Source organism: Acomys minous, assembly GCF_964271855.1.
Source record: "Acomys minous genome assembly, chromosome: 2".
Taxonomy (NCBI): domain Eukaryota; kingdom Metazoa; phylum Chordata; class Mammalia; order Rodentia; family Muridae; genus Acomys; species Acomys minous.
Window position 1 is genome coordinate 77,688,091 of NC_140484.1, and position 16,175 is coordinate 77,704,265.

General features: G+C 45.6%; 1 long non-coding RNA gene across 1 annotated transcript; it reads left to right on the top strand.

The window, feature by feature from the left end:
- The first annotated feature begins 225 nt into the window (after window positions 1-225).
- Window positions 226-15,703, top strand: LOC311592439. The gene is made up of 3 exons (XR_014777411.1): window positions 226-704; window positions 12,405-12,616; window positions 15,611-15,703. It is a non-coding gene; the product is annotated as an uncharacterized lncRNA (long non-coding RNA).
- Window positions 15,704-16,175: the final 472 nt, after the last annotated feature.

Below are 16,175 nucleotides of genomic sequence, written 5' to 3' on the forward strand. Positions count from 1 at the left end.
AGGGGACGTGATCAGAAAAGGGGCACCAGAGTTCGTGTGAGAGTCAGATCTCACTCTTAGAGCATATATAGGGGGAGGAGGTCTCCCTCAATCACAGACATAGGGGAGGGGAGAAGGGGGGTAGTGGGAGGGAGGGAAGAATGGGAGGAAATAGGGGAAGAGCTAACAATCAAGATGTAATATGAACAAATTATAAAAAAATATATAAAAAGAAAAATAAGAAAGAAAGAAAGAAAGAAAGAAAGAAAGAAGATGCTGTTTTGCATGAACCTATAGCACAAAATGACAGAAGTAAGTTTAAGGCAATTTCAGATTTTTTTTTTGAGAATAAGTCCTGATTTTAATCTCAAATTCATAAAACAATGAATTTTAGGGAAACTCATTAGCAAGTCAAACAACAATTTTAAAAATCAAACATTAGACCACAGTCCCACCCAGTTATTCTAATGTTACACTTCCATGTTGAGGATGACCCTGAGAAATTATTAAACGGCTTCATTTTCCTTAACTAAACAACTAACTATGTGTCTTGTGTGCGTTGAGTACACAGGAGAATCACTGCACCTCGCGATGCCCAATCGTCTCACGGCTTAGCCAAGGTGTGTTTGGCAGCAACCATCAACAGGGAATGGCATGACAGCATCTGCAGTGCGGAGAAACTGCTGTGTGCTCAAAACCACGCTGCAGTGAAGTCACATGACACGGTAAAAACATCCAGGATTTGTTATGTGCTTGATTTTGATTTAATTTTGAGTTGTTGCACATTCAGAAAATTTTGACTATGGAACAGCCTTTTTGCAACTTAAACAATGACCCATTGTTTAAGAACTGGGACTGAGCCGGGTATGGTGGCACACGCCTTTAATCCTAGCACTCGGGAGGCAGATTGCTATGAGTTCGAGGCCAGCCTGGTCTACAAAGGGAGTCTAGGACAGCCAAGGCTACACAGAGAAACCCTGTCTTGAAAAAAAAGAAGAAAAAAGAAAAGAAAAGAAAGTAAGAACTGGGACTGTACAGTGTGATTGTTTAGTTTTTATAATTGGATTGCTCGAGTCTCCTCTGCCTTGACTTTCTTAAAATGGTGGGCTGTAACCTGAAGTTGTGGGCCTTTCTTCTCTTAAGTACTTTTGGTCAGGATATTTTTATCACAACAACAGAAATAAAACTAAGACAAGAGGAGAAGACAATATAGGCGTGGGGAGTACCAGGAGATGATTTGGGTCAGACTTAGGGTCTTTCCAATGCGAGGCTCAAAAAAAAAAAGGTACCATTAGCTCAGTAGAGCTGCGTCCTAGGGACTCTGAACCTGAACAGAGGTGGGGTGGAGGACTATCCCCATAGGGCCTGTCAGTCAAATCATCCCAAACTTTGCAAGATGATGCCCAACTTTTCAAAATACTCCTTTCATCTTGTCATTTTTAAGCATGAATATGGCTTCATCAAAGGTGGAGGTACTACGACTCGAATGTCCACAAGAAGCGGGCAGGTAACAGAACATGTCACATAGCTGTCCCATGAAGGGAGAGGCAGAGACTTCTGGCAACCTGGAGCACATAGCTCATCACGAAGGGCAGTCCCAGAGACTGTCACTTGAGCAGAACTTCACACGTGAAATCTCCCTAGATTTAAAATGATTTGTGGGCTCGATGAAACACATCTGTAAGCCAGATCCAGCTCCCTGCACCCTATTTTCAGACCTTCACACCTTCTGCAGAACACGGTAATAAGGCGTTTGCTGAATTTCAAACTTGTACTTGCCACTTTGCTGGCTCCTAGCTGTCCCTCCCTTGCTGTCTTCTGAGCCTCTGGTTGTGTGAACTCCTCACATTCAAAGCCAGCCAGCCTGGTGATTAGCTTTAAATTTCAGGAGCTTTAAGGTCTCCAAATTTGGAGGTAAGCCTGGTCTCATTAAGAAGTCATTTGATAAAAATTAATCCCTCCAGGAATATCCTAGACTCAGAAGAAAGCCACGGCGAGCTCATTAGCTGCTGTGAGTTCCCAGTCCACCTTGGAGGCCCTGATCCTCCTCTGGGTTTATCTCAGAGGCTCCAAACAGCTGCCACAGAGTCTGGGGACCAGATGCCAATGACCCTACCACTTAGAAAGAAACGTAACAGAACTTGGAGCCACCGTCAGGGCCGTGCCCCTTGAGCCACTGCTCTGTTTTAATCACTTCTACTTGAGCCTGAGAATGAAGGGACAGATTTCATCGTGCTGAGAAGATTTCTGAGCTTACTTCCCCTAATCCTTGCAGGGTCTGTCACCCACCCAGAGGGGAGACTCAGTAAATGAGGACTGAAGGTCAGCACAGGGAATTGTCCCTGGAGAAGGACCATGCCGTTAGGTTCATCTGACCCTGTGCCATCTCCTTTCCCCTCAAGGTGATGACAATATGTCCCTGGGGACCTGTAAACATGTCCAGAACAGGCCCCGACTTTAATCTCTCACTAACCCAGTTATAAAAGCTTTTTATGTAAGTCAGGGTGGTGTTGGAAGCAGTGTGGTTATATTTTTTTTTTGTCTCGGATGTTTCTATTTTTATTTTTTGAGAATATAATACATGCACATGGGTAAAAGACAAATGCAAACAGAATAAAGGAAACAGCTACAGAAAATAAATCCCACACCCACACCCCTGAATCCCAGCTCCCCACCCCAGGGTAGTCAGTGTGCTGCACTAAGTTCTCTGGTAAGAAAGATGGCTGTTTTTAAATTTTCTAATTTGGTCTCAGAAATAGCCAAAGGCCAAATAGAGTCCACAATAATGTAATTAAAATGAGTGATGAGGCTACACATAGAACATGTCAGAGCAAGAGAAAGATCACAGTCTTATACACTAAGCACAAAGCATGTGTGTGTGTGTGTGTGTCTGTGTGTGTCTGTGTGTGTGTGTGTGTGTGTATCTGTGTGTGTGTGTATGTGTGTATGTGTGTCTGTGTGTGTGTGTATGTGTGTGTGTGTGTGTGTGTGTGTGTGTGTGTGTGTGAGAGAGAGAGAGAGAGAGAGAGAGAGAGAGAGAGAGAGAGAGAGAGAGAGAGAGAATGCTTGGTCACCCATCTCTCTGAAAACTCTAGTCAATTCTATAAACATTTATTGCATGCTGTGTGCCAGACCCTGCCCCTAGTAGTGTAGGTTATACTAAGATAAATCATATAAGGGCCCTGGCTTTGGGGAGCTTACAATAAGAATAACTCACACCGGATTGGCCCCTTTCCCTTTACAGGGAAAATTTCAGGAGAGTTATGTCATAACTCAGGCAAGCCATAGCCTGAGGCATGCTGGGACTTGATCAGGCCAGGCTGGCAGGAAGGGAAAGCAGCATGGGGGGGATGGGGACAGAGGCTTAGCAACCTTAGCCAGGGCTCAAAACCACTGAGAAACAGGGACTTGGGCCAGAGCTCTGGCCCCTTGGGAAGGTTCAAGTACCAAGGTCAAAGAAGCTGGATGCTCACTCTGCTGTTGTGGGAGTTCTGTTTATCAGGCAGCCGTGCCTTTGAGCCTAGCCCTGCTCCTAATTACAACTATAGTTGTGAGCCAATTACTTTACCCCTGTACATCTCACTAGCAAAGAAAAAAAGATAGCTCCCTCCTTCCAGAGCTTAGAGGAAGATTAGGGAGATCTGGCAAGCAAAAACAACATAGAGCTGTTCAAATAATATTTAGCAAAAGGCAATGATGTGGTTCTTGCTTTAGAGCTATTCAGTAATGCCAGACTGTGGCTCTCCTCCACTTACTATGAAGAAGAAGAGCCCCTGGTAAAGTGGGCTGGAGAGATAGCTCAGTGGTTAAGAGTGCTGCCTGCTCTTCCAGAGGTCCTGAGTTCAATTCCCAGCAACCACATGGTGGCTCACAACCATCTATAATGTGATCTGATGCCCTTTTCTGGCCTGCAGGTGTACATATATGCAGACAGAGCACTGTATACTTAATAAATAAATATATCTTTAAAAAAAAAAGAGGGGTAGCCAACAAATACTCTGGAGTTTATTCTCCTCAATTTATACTTCATTTGATGCTCCTCACTCTGAATTTGGTACCCACCTCTCCCTTCAAGTTCTAGTCCCAGAATATCATAAGAAAACAGCAGAGTCTCCAAATCTCTAAATTAAATGTTGAGGAAAGTCCGCCCTCTACATACTGGACTCTGTTCTCTGACTCTACTCCCATCAAGCCAGCTCACCTGTCCCCTTCTACACACAACTTCCAGGAAGAAGGTGCCTCTGCATGTGCCCTTCACTTGCAAGCCAAAACTAGCGGGTACCTAAGCTCTGAAAGTGTGCATCAGGGATCCTAGGCTAGGCAGAAGGTCAGGACAGCTCATCAGGGAGAGTTGCACTGGGACAGAACCCTGAAGAATTAGTTGGAGTGTCTAGATGAGAAACAGGGAAGTGGGGAATGCAGAAAAGAATATTCTAGACTGAAGGAACAATGTACACAAAGGTCCCACGGAGGGAAGGCATGCGGTGAATTGGGAAGCTGGAAAGAAGAGGTGTGTACCTGAAAGGGTAGATAATAAATAATAGAATGGTTTTTAAATGAGACTGAAGAGGGCAGACAGTAGGCAGGTTGCAACAGTGCTGTACCCTCAGACCCCTTTCAAGGAGGAAATGTTCACTCTTAATGCTGGGCATGTATGGTCCAGCCTTTAGCTGTCAGGCCCCTCCGGCATGGCCCTGGCTGCAGCCTCACCTGATGCCACTTGCGTCAGGAGCCACCTCGTATACAATGAGAGTGAAGAGTTGACACAACCCACAGAGCTGTGATGCTCTGCCTTAAGTTCAGAGCTCCTCGGGGAGTAGCTGAAGCTGCTGTGGGCTCATTTCACACCTCCACCCTCTGTATCTTGTATCTCGACTCTCTTCTCCCTTTCACGAGGTAGGATCCCCAAGGGTACCTCTTAACAGGCATGGTTCATGCTGAACTACATCGTAAATGCTGCTTTCTGCAGAACCTGCTAAGAGCACGTGGTTTAATATAACAGCCAGGGAAGCACTGTGAGGCTCCTGTGAAGAAGCAACAGTCAGAGTTGCATCTTAGAAAGCTCAGGCTAGGAAAACAGCTCCTGGGGGTAAAGTGTTCACCAAGAAAGCACGGGGACCAGGGTTAGGATCCCAGACCCTGTGTAAAAGTCGGGTACGCCGTGCACTGGGTGGGATATGGGTGCGGTGACAGGCAGATCCTGGGGCCTCAGTGGCCAACCAGTCTAGCAGAAGCAGTGAGCTCCAGGTTCAGAGAGAGACCCTTTCTAAAAATTAGATGGACGTGTTGGAGGACGACATCTGGCATCAACCTCTGGCCTCCACATGTGTGTGCAGCTGTGGAGACCGGAGGCTGACATGTCATGTCTCCTCTACTGCTCCCCATTGTATTTTTGAGACAGGGTCTGTCACTGAACTTGGAGTTCATCTACTGGCTAGACCGGCTGGTCAAAGAGCTCCAGGAGAAAGGTCCACAACGCATTCTTGCAGCGAGGTAGCAAGCGATAAGATACACTGTGCTTAGGTGGAATGGCTTCCTGGTTAGTTTTCCTGTTGTTCTGAGTTGGGTTCTTTTTTGTTCTCTCAGAATTTAATAATTTGAATCTTCCAGCTGAGATACTCCTGCTATAGGGAGGGGATGGGACGGCTTTATACCTGTTGGAATAAAGTACCACCGGCCCACGCACAGTAGACACAGGACGAAATGTGGCCAAACTTCACTCAAGGGGTCCACTTCCTAGAGCCAAAGGTGGTGTAATGAACAAGGAGGGCAGACAGCATCCTGAGTAATAATGAGCAAGTGGAACCATGAATCAGAGACAGAGAGAGAGCAGCCAGGAGAACCTGGGGGCGCACGATTGGAGCCCTAGCTTCTACCTGGCTTTTCTGAGAGTTTTTTTGGGGGGAGGGGGTTTGGTTTTTGGTTCTTTTATAAGACCATGTCTCTTAGCTGTTTACATAGTAGAAACTGAGGCAGCTCAGCTGCAGATGGTCGCACACTCACAGTCACTTAGCGCTCACACAGGAAGAGGCGGCTCTGATTATTTTGCCACCAACCCTTATGGCTGGAACCGCTCTGGTTCCTCCTTGAGGGTGACCTTTCCCTTCCTCGAGTTCCCCTCAGATTAGATGGGGTTAGATTAGTATGGTGTTAAGACGACATGAAAAATGCTACAAAGCTTGAGAGTTCTCGCGGCAGCACGCTATCAAGAGGAATAATAAGCTGCTTAGGCAAATTTTATGTGTCTGTTTCTTCTGTGTGTGAATGTGCATAGAGAAGCCAGAAGTCAGTGTTGGCTCTTTTCCTCAACTGCTCTCTGTCTTAGTTTTTGAGACAAGGTCTCTTACTAAACCTGGAGTTCACCAATTGGCTATACTAGCTGGTCAGAGTCCCCAGGGTCCTCCTGCCTCTGCCTTCCCAATGTCAACACTGTCACTTAGGCTGGTGTCTAGCCAGCAAGCCTAGGAGCTCTGCCTGTCTCCACCTCCCCAAAGCACATGATGATATGTCCAGATTTTTGTGCGGGTGCTGAGGATCCAAGCTAGGTCCTCATGGTTTGCACAGTAAGCACTTCCTGACTGAGCCATCATCCCAGTCCCGGTGTAAAGATTTAGTGAACTAAAGCATGTAAGTACGGCACCTAGATTGTGACATCGCACCTTAACTCAGGGTTGACACCATGTACGTGGCCAGTAAACGTTTGTTAAGTGAATGAATGAACAAGCCAGATACCCTCCAAACCCCTTGCCTGAGTCCTCGCTCACCCCCCTGGAACACACATTGATTTGTTCTGGATTTCTTGATAATTAATCTCTTGACAAAATTTAAGACCTGTTAATTACCCCTGATTAATTAGGGTGAACTTTTTAATTGCTTCTCTAAGCTGAAATACACTGTCAATAGGCCCCATAATTAGTGACCGAGTAATCAGTTTTAAACCAATTATCCCAAAGTAACAAGTGAAACTAGGCAAGAAGTGCCCCAGGGGCTTGGGCCAATTTCAGTGGAACTCAGAATAATACAAATTGGCACTTGTGCAGTGGAGAACGTATGCTCAGTATGATTAGAAATATGAATACTTAGGGTCTCTGGGGGCGTTTCATTTGTCTGAATTTTCAGCACTGTATTATTGATAACAATAAAATAGGTGTGCTTCCTGGTTACACAATCAAAAGCCTAGAACAGTCTCGGGGTTGTTTGGATGTCTTTGGATGCAACATAAAGTTATGCAGGCTGCACAGTTCCAGGGCGTCACCTATACTGAGCCGACATGACCAGCACCTCTGAAAACCGTGCAGGGCAAAGCATAGGTATGATACCCTGTGGGTCACGTGGTATGAAGGAGGACTTACATTCTTACAAGGGAGAACTGGAAGCGTATTAAACTTTCCCCAGTCGGGGAAAGGCAAACACTGGGCCTCTTTCGTGATCTATCACAAGCATGGAGTTGTATCATGTGTGCATTTAATTTCTCCTAATCTTACCTCTTGTATTTGGAAAGAAATTTAACAAAAGGAAATAATAACGAAATGGTAGGAGCAATTCTGCTTGCCACTTCATTCAATACAGGCACACCCCGAGAGCCTGAAATAGGGCCTTGAACCTGCTGTTCCCCATAGCCCTCTATAAAGAGATGGTCACACCGCGTGCAATAATTAAAGATTAGCACCTTTGTTTTCAGTGTTATTAACTTTTGAAACAGCAGGGCCTTCTTGCCAGCCACTCACTGGGTATCCAATTGGAGAAGAGGTTTCTTCCCATAGTGACAGGAAACTGGCTGGGCTGGCCTTTCTGAAAGATGGCATACAGATCTCCAGCACAAAACCTTCCTTGGTAATTTTTCAAGAATAATTTTGAAAATGCACAGAGGAGGGGGTGTCCCCCCTCCTTTTCTGCCATTTTGGTTTTTTTTTTTTCTTCTACTATCATTCTTTTCCAGTACTGGAAATCACACCCAGGGCCTCACAAATACTAGGCAAATGCTTCATCAGCTAAGCTGCTTTCTAGGCTAAACTCTTCTCCTTTTATGCCTCACTGGAATCCCTAAGGCAAAGCATGATTCCAGTTTAAGAGAGTCTGGTACAATTGTCTTTCTAAATAGGTACAGATCCTGGTAGACCAGATGGTCCTCAGGTCATGGCTAGAGCTAGCTGCATCAGAAGCATCAAAGATGCTTGCTTTAAGAAAATGCAGATTCATGCAGCCATAATGGAATGCACTTGTGATCTCAGTACTCTGGAGGTTAAGCCAAGGGGATTAAAAGTTTGAGGCCTGTCTGAGGTACAAGTGAGCTCAAGTTCAGCCCAAGTAACATAAGATCCTGTCTCAAAAACTAAAAGGAATGCTAGGGATGGAAACCAGTGGCAGAGTACTTAAACTCTAGGCTCAGTCCCCAATAAAACCAAACAACATCCAAAAAAGAAAAAGCACAACCTATTCGTGTCAGGCATGGTGACACATGCCTGTAACTCCAGAATTAAGGAGATGGAGACAGGATGGTCAAAAGTTTGAGGTCAATGCTGGGGAGGTGGCTCATTTAGCAGTGTTTTCCATGAGATCCTGGGGAGCCTAAATTCAATATCTAGAATCCGCATGAAATACTCAGGAATAAGAGCCAATTTATAACCCCAACACTTGAGGTAGACATAGCCAGACTGGCAAGATCTAGGTAAAAGAGAGAGTCCCTGCCTCACAAAGGTAGAAAATGATTAAGAAAGACACCTGAGCTGTCCTCCATAAAGAGAGAGAGAGAGAGAGAGAGAGAGAGAGAGAGAGAGAGAGAGAGAGAGAGAGAGAGAATCCCTAGCACCCACTTTTAAAAACCAGGTCATAGTGGTATGCACCTGTAACCCCAGAGCTGGGGCCAGAACAGATGCTTCCCTGAGGCTGGCTGGCCAAACTAGCCAAAAAAAAAAAAAAAAAAAAAGCCAGCTCTGTGTTCTTTGCAAGACCATGCCTCAACAAATATAGTAGAGAATGACAGAAGGTGACACCTGACACCAACCTCTGGCCTCTACATGTGCCTGCATAGGCAAGCACAATCACATATATATGTGTGTGTGTGTGAGACACACACACACACACACACACACACACACACACACACACACACACACCATGGATTCTTGATTCCCACCTCAGACCTATCATGTCAGAATATGCAGGCACAGAATCCTAAAATCTGCATTTTAAGAAGCTTTCTGGGCCTTTGATGTACACACTGTAAACTTAAGTGAAGGGAAAAAAAGGGCCCCTGCCAGGCATTGGCCTGCCTTCCCCACCTAGGACAAGACTGGTCCATAGTACCCATTTGTTAAGCATTGATTAACTCCAAACAAGCCCCTGGGTTTGCTCTGGTTATCAGTGCATAGATCAAGCCAGCTGTGACTGAACAAAAGAGGGTGAGTGCCTCCTTGTCTTAGTTAGGCCTTCTATTTCTGCAATGAAATACCAAGACCAAAAAGCAAGTTGGGAGGAAAGGGTTTATTTAGTTTAAACTTATGTGTTGCTGTCAAGCACTGAAGAAAGCCAGGGCAGGAACTCAAATAGGGCTGGAACCGGAAGGCAGAAGCTGATGCAAAGGCCATGAAAGAATGCTGCTTACTGGCTTGCTCCTCATGACCTCATCAGCCTGCTTTCTTATAGGACTCAGGACCACCGACCCAGGGATGCGGCCCTACACGCAATGGACTGGGCTCTCCCCCCACTGATTACTAATTGTGAAAATGCTTTACAGATGACTCTCATGGAGACATTTCCTTATCCAAGGCTCCTTCCTCTCTGATGACTCTTGTTTGTGTCAGGTTGACCCAAAACCAGCCCGTACACTCCTGCTCTCTCCCCAGGCTTTTCCAGGACAAAGGCCTGGGACCTGCCTTAGGAAACTGCAGCTTAGCAAGGACCCTGCCACCTGCTCCTCATCCTCTGGGAAGCATCTCACAGATGCCATTAGCCCTTCATTTGAGGCCTAATCCTCTAATCCAACTGCTTGCTGATTTGCCAAGTGAGAAATATGCACAGACACAAGCCCCCTGTTCCCACAGTTATTTCCAGCTGGTGAGAAGGAAGCAGCCGTGGAAAGAGGCTTTTTGCTTTGCTCTCTGAGCCAGGAAATCCCAGAGCGGTACCCAGATGTAGCTCTTCCACCCAGGCCCTTCTCACTCAGTTGCTCACAGCCTGGAGAGGTCTAGTCCCCTAGAAGATGGCAAAACAGTTTCATATTGAGACTTATCATATGCATGTCATGTGCTGCCCAAGCATCTTATTCTTTCGGGAAGGATTTACTGAGCATCTACTGTATGCCCAGCACTGCTTGGGTGGCACGGAACTCACTGGAATGAATCAGTCTTTGGGGGAACTGCCAGTCAGTTGTGCTCCCTGTTTCCTGTTCCTTTGTCAGCCCAAAGAAGCTTACATGCTCTGTGTAACTCTGCTTCCTTTTGGAGGCCTTAGCTAGGGTTTCTATTGCTGTGATGAAACATCGTGTCCAATATTAAGTTAGGGACAAAGGGTTTATTTGGCTTACACTTCCACATTGTAGGCCATCATTGAAGGAAGCCAGGACAGGAACTCAAACAGGGCAGGAACCTGAAGGCAGGAGCAGATGCAGAGGCCATGGAGGGGTGCTGCTTACTGGCTTGCTCCACATGGCTTGCTCAGCCTACTTTCTTACAGAACCCAGAACCACCAGGCCAGGGATGGTACCCCCCCGCAATGGTCTGGGCCTCCCCATCAATAACTAATTAAGAAAGTGCCCTACAGCCCTACCTTATGAAGACATTTTTCTCAGTTGAGTGTCCCTCCTCTCGGATGACCTTGTGTCAAGTTGACATAGAGCACAGAGATAGCAATGCTATGGCCTCACTCTCCACTGTGCTGTCTTCCACGTTCCTGCCAGCCATTGTGTTCCCACCATATTCCCACCATCCCACCATATTCCCACCATCCCACCATATTCTCACCATCCCACCATGTTCCTATCACCACACCATCCCACCGCCCTACCCCATTTTTGTGGTCCCCTTCTTTAATATAAATGCTTCTCACTTGTGCTTATTTAAAACACCATCTGTTTACTGAGCAGAACCTGGCTCACAGCTCCCTCTCTCAGTATTTTTTGGGGGCGGGGATGGGTTAGTAACTAAGGGAGAGTGTGTTCCTTTGTGTGGCACTCGTAAAGCCCAATGGCATCCATGGACCTTTTCTTTTCTTTTCTTTTCTTTCTTTCTTTCTTTCTTTCTTTCTTTCTTTCTTTCTTTCTTTCTTTTAAGCAAGGGTGTCTCACTGAACCTGAAACTCACTCTTTTGCCTAGAAAATGGGGCCAGCAACTCCCTGAGGACTGCTGATCTCTGTCCCTCTGACCCTAGCACCAGAGCTGCAGATATGCAGTGTCATATCAGGTCTCAAGCGGGCACAGGAGCTCTAAACTCACGTCCCCACACTGGCATAGCAAGCATTCTCTCTTGGCATTCTTTTCTCATGTACTCTTGATGAAGAAGCCGAGATCGAGGTCCTTGGGCCACACGTGGCACAGATGCGTCTCCCTGAGCCTGTGGTATGTTGGGTTTTCATATTTGGAAGGAGAGCTGCCGTCACTGAAAAAAAACAAAAACAAAAACAAAAACAAAAAACCAAAAGAAACAAAAACAAAAGAAAAAAAACCAGCCTTTCTTAACAAGTTAGACAGAGGGACAGCAAGCGGCTTCTGGTTCCTCGTGGTATCCTGGTTCGGGCTCAGCTGCTCACTCTAAGGCAGCGTGGGTTCCTGTTTGCCGCAGTCTCCGCCATCCCCTATGGAAGCCCTGGTGTTGATACAGCTCAACGCTTGCTGATGCTGCGCCCGCTTTGACTTTGTTGGAGGGAAAAGGAAAATGAACATTCTCTCTTCTCGTGTCTAGTAGAAACTGGGAAGATAAAAGTGAGAACTGGGGGTGGGGCAAAAGCAAATAATTCCTTTGTAGAACCAGTCTCATGCTAAATCATCACAGGACGCCCCTGCCTGATGAAAACTCACTCTCATTACCTTCCAAATTCAAGACAGGATTTACACGCTGGGCACTAAAATAGAGTTTTCGTTAAATTTCTGCCTTAAAGGCATCCAACAATAGCTCAGAAAGATAGGTAGCAAGTGAGTTTGGGCTGAATTAGACAAAGGCGGGCTAAGTGTGTCTCTACATGTCCTCACTTCCCAGCGCAAACTGTAGACTCCCTGACATATAGACTCCAGGGGAAACGGTCAGGATGATCTAGAAAATTCAGCCAACAGAGATAGATAAGGGCTTGATCCAGCCTTACTTCACATACAGACCTACGTTTATACCACTTTAATTCTGCCTTCAAAAAAGGCAGAAACTATGACTGAATGAATTCCACATTGCACTAAAGATTGTAGACACAGTGCTTTGTTCTGTTGTTTTGTATACAGAATCTCAGGTAGCCCAGGCTAGCCTCCAATTCGATATGTGGCTACAGATGACTTTGAACCTCTGATCTACCTAATTTACCTCCCAAGCGCTGGGAGGGATCGAAGGCCTGCATCAGGATGCCTCGCTTTGTGCATTGTGCGGATCAAGGCCAAGACTCATACATTCGAGGCAATGCTTCCCACTGAGCCCCACAGGATCTCTTTAACACAAGGTAAGACCGTTACAGAGTGGTTGTTATGACTTCCGTTTTAAAAACAAAGGATCTGATGTCCAAAAGAGTGGAGAAACCGGCACAGCATTACAGGACACAAATCAAAGCATCCACACACATTGTCACCTCTCAAGAGACTTAAGCAAGATGAGCAAGCTTTGTTATTTAATTAACATAAGATGTTTTTTGCTTTTAACGATACAGAGATCTTTCCATATGTCTACACAAGTCTACCCTCACTCTCAGCAGAAACTGCAAGGAGTCCAGGTGCCAGAGCAGTCTGCCTGCTATCTGCTGGTGGACATGAACAGCTTCCTGGTGTTTCCTGGCTATGAGGAGCACTGCTGTAGATTCTGTACCCCCACACATTTGTATTCTTTTGTGACTAGCTCTGTAAAGCAAATTGCTAGAACTGGAATTGCTTATTCAGTAATGTGTCCCTTGAAAACTTCGATAGATCCAATAAGATTTTCCTGGACCGACTCACCATTTCCACTTACAGGAATGTCTGTTTTCATAGCCCCCCTCATGGTCAATGCACTCAATTAATAATCTCTCACCCTTGCCAGGCAAAAGGCTATGATTTTATTACTTACTACTACTACTAGTAATACTAATACTAATACTAATGCTACTAATAATAATACTGCTACTACTGTTGCTGCTGCTGCTATGGCTACTACTACTGATACTACTACTATTATTAATACTTGTACATAGGTCTCTGGCATTTTTCTCCTTAATTAGGGTGTTGCATGTCTTTTGCCTATTTGAGGTAAGGATGCAGCCCTTTATCTCTCATACACATTGAGTATCTCAGCTCACATGAGGTCACATGTTCTTGAGAATGACTCCAAAAGGAACTCGGAATAGTCTCTGGCCCCAAAAGAGAACGGAGGTCTCCTAGTGTCATATGGGAGGGCTGATGAGAAAGGGATCAACCCAGAGTGCTTGCTGCAAAGCCAAGGGCTAGATAAAGAGCATCTTGGCAGCCAGCTTGTATGTGACAACATCCAATCCTCCTCTGTGTCACATCCATGATTGGAGGATCTGTAGACAAAGGGTGTCATATGCTGCTCCAGGGAACATAACACTGAAAAAGGAGATGCATGGGACAAGTAACAGAGTTGTCACTGCATATAAAAGCATATGAATGAGCACCAAGGGACTTTCAAAACTCGAGGACAAGTACTAGTGAGCAAAGACAAAGGGTCTGTCCAAAATGCACCTGCTTTTTCCCAGAAACACTGCCAGCCAGAGTCAGCAGTGGGAGAAGGGTCCCCAAGACAATATAGGAGACCCCTTTCTTTATCAGAGGAAGGGAAGTTCTTTTTGTCTCACAGCCATAGCTCGGGCAGGCTTGCACAGCCATATCCCTTTGTATCTGGAAGGCATCAGTCCCAAGACACCTGAGGTGGCACTTTATTTACATACATCACTGACACATCCTGTCACATCCTAGGAAGCATCTCCAGATGACTTAGAGTACCAGATACAACGTACACATTGTGCAAATGGCTGTTAGACTGTGGAAAGAGAAAGAGAAGTCTGTGCATGTTCAGCACAGACACAAATCTTTCCCAAGTTTCTTGGATATGTTTTGGCTGAATTCATCAGCGTGGAGCCTGCAGCAGCAGAAGGCCAAGGGCACTTGCTAAAATGACAAAGTCTGGGCCAGCAAGATGGCTCAGCAGACAAGAGTGTTTGCACAAAGTCTGACTACCTAAATTCAACCGTGGAACTCACACGTGGAATGAGGGAACCAACTCTCACAAGTTGTCATCTGGCCTTTGAGTGTGCTGTGCCATGTGTGCGTTCCCTAATTAAATACATAAATAAATGTGGAAAAAATTAAACATAAAGTTTTATGATTGAAATAAAGATATAAAATATAAGACAATCAGATAATAAGGTACCAGATAGCAGATATTATGTTATAGAGGAGTTTATTAAATGAGCATGGGGGGAGAAGGAGAGGGGGAAGGGGTACCCCAGAGAGAGAGACAGAGACAGGAAGAATAAGAAGAAGAGAGAAGGTAGAGAGGGAGAGAGAGAGTAAGGAAGAGGAGAGAGAGAGAGAGAGAGAGAGAGAGAGAGAGAGAGAGAGAGAGAGAGAGAGAGAGAGAGTGTAAAGGGGAGTAGAAAGAGACCATGAGGAGAGTTTGTCCTTTTATATAGCCCTGGGCAGGGCCACGCCCCCATGGCAAGTAAGCAATGATATCAGAGGTAGGCAGACTGAAGCAGAACCCTAACATAAAGTCTAATGATCCACACCAGGATTTCCCAAGAAGCAAAAGGGAAAGTTGTACATTAATAAACATCCAAATGATTACATGGATAGAGGAGTTTCTCAGGGACAATGATTCTCAGTAGAGTCCCTTATGCACAGGCCATTCATGATGATTGTAGTTTATCGTTCTGGAACTAAGTCAGACATTTCTTTGTGGTTGGTGGTTGGCTGGTAGGTGGTAGGTAGATGGGTTGGTGGGTGGGTGATTGTGTGGTAGGTCGGTTGGTTGGTTTCCCTGTTAGTGATTGGATCATGCCATCTCTATTGAAAATCACTAGTCCCTCAGTGGCCAGATCTGACAGATAACCAGAATCACCTAGATGCTAAAACACTAATTTTACAATCTAGACTATTAGCAAATGCAAGCCCAGTCCTCACAGCTGATTGGGCTGATAAAACAGTTCTGGGATGGTCCTCGGAATAGAGAGGCCGTTGTCTGGTAACTGCAGGGAAATGTTTCTACAACACACACTGTGCCCACAGCTGCCGATGCCCACACCCTCCCATATGCTTAGAAGTTTAAGGAATAATGATTGAAGTCTACCCATCTCTAGCTTCCTTACAGTACCTAGCACAAATCGACTGCTGCATAAACAGTTATTTACGATATTACTTGGAGAATGATGATAAGGAAAGCGCCTGCAAATGTTCACTGCAGAGACTTTCTTAAAATACTTTCAATCCTCAATTGGTTGAATCCACAGATACTGAAGGCTGCCTGCCTGCCATGACAGCATCACCTGCTGTGGTTGCAATACTCGGTGGAGTCACTCACAAGTCAAAAGCCTCTCTCAGGAGGACCGATCTACACCCTAGAAGAGTGCATGTGAGAAAACAGAGACATTCCAGAAACAGAAGAGTGTGCAGGGGAAGGAAGTCTTTCTGGGGAAGGCCCCTACCTTCTGTGTTCCTTACTACACTTACCCTGAACTGACAGGCAAGGTGTTGACACTGCCACTATGCTGTGGAAGTGCAAGAGAGAGATTGACCTAGTGGGCTGGAAGGGTTTCCTTTTGTCTTTTCAGGTTGTTTGTTTGTTTGTTTGGCTGTTAACTTGTATTTCTTTTGTATTTTTTCCAAGTCAAGGTCTCACTATGTAGCCCAGGCTATCCTTGAAGTTGGGATCCTCCTCCCTCACCTAAGCAGGAGTGCTAGGCACCTGTGGTGGTTTGAATAGGAATGACATTAATAGTGTCAAATGTGACCTGGTGGCACTCAGAGGAAGGATAGCAGGTTAGCAAGAAGAGACTTGATACCCTATGAGCATAT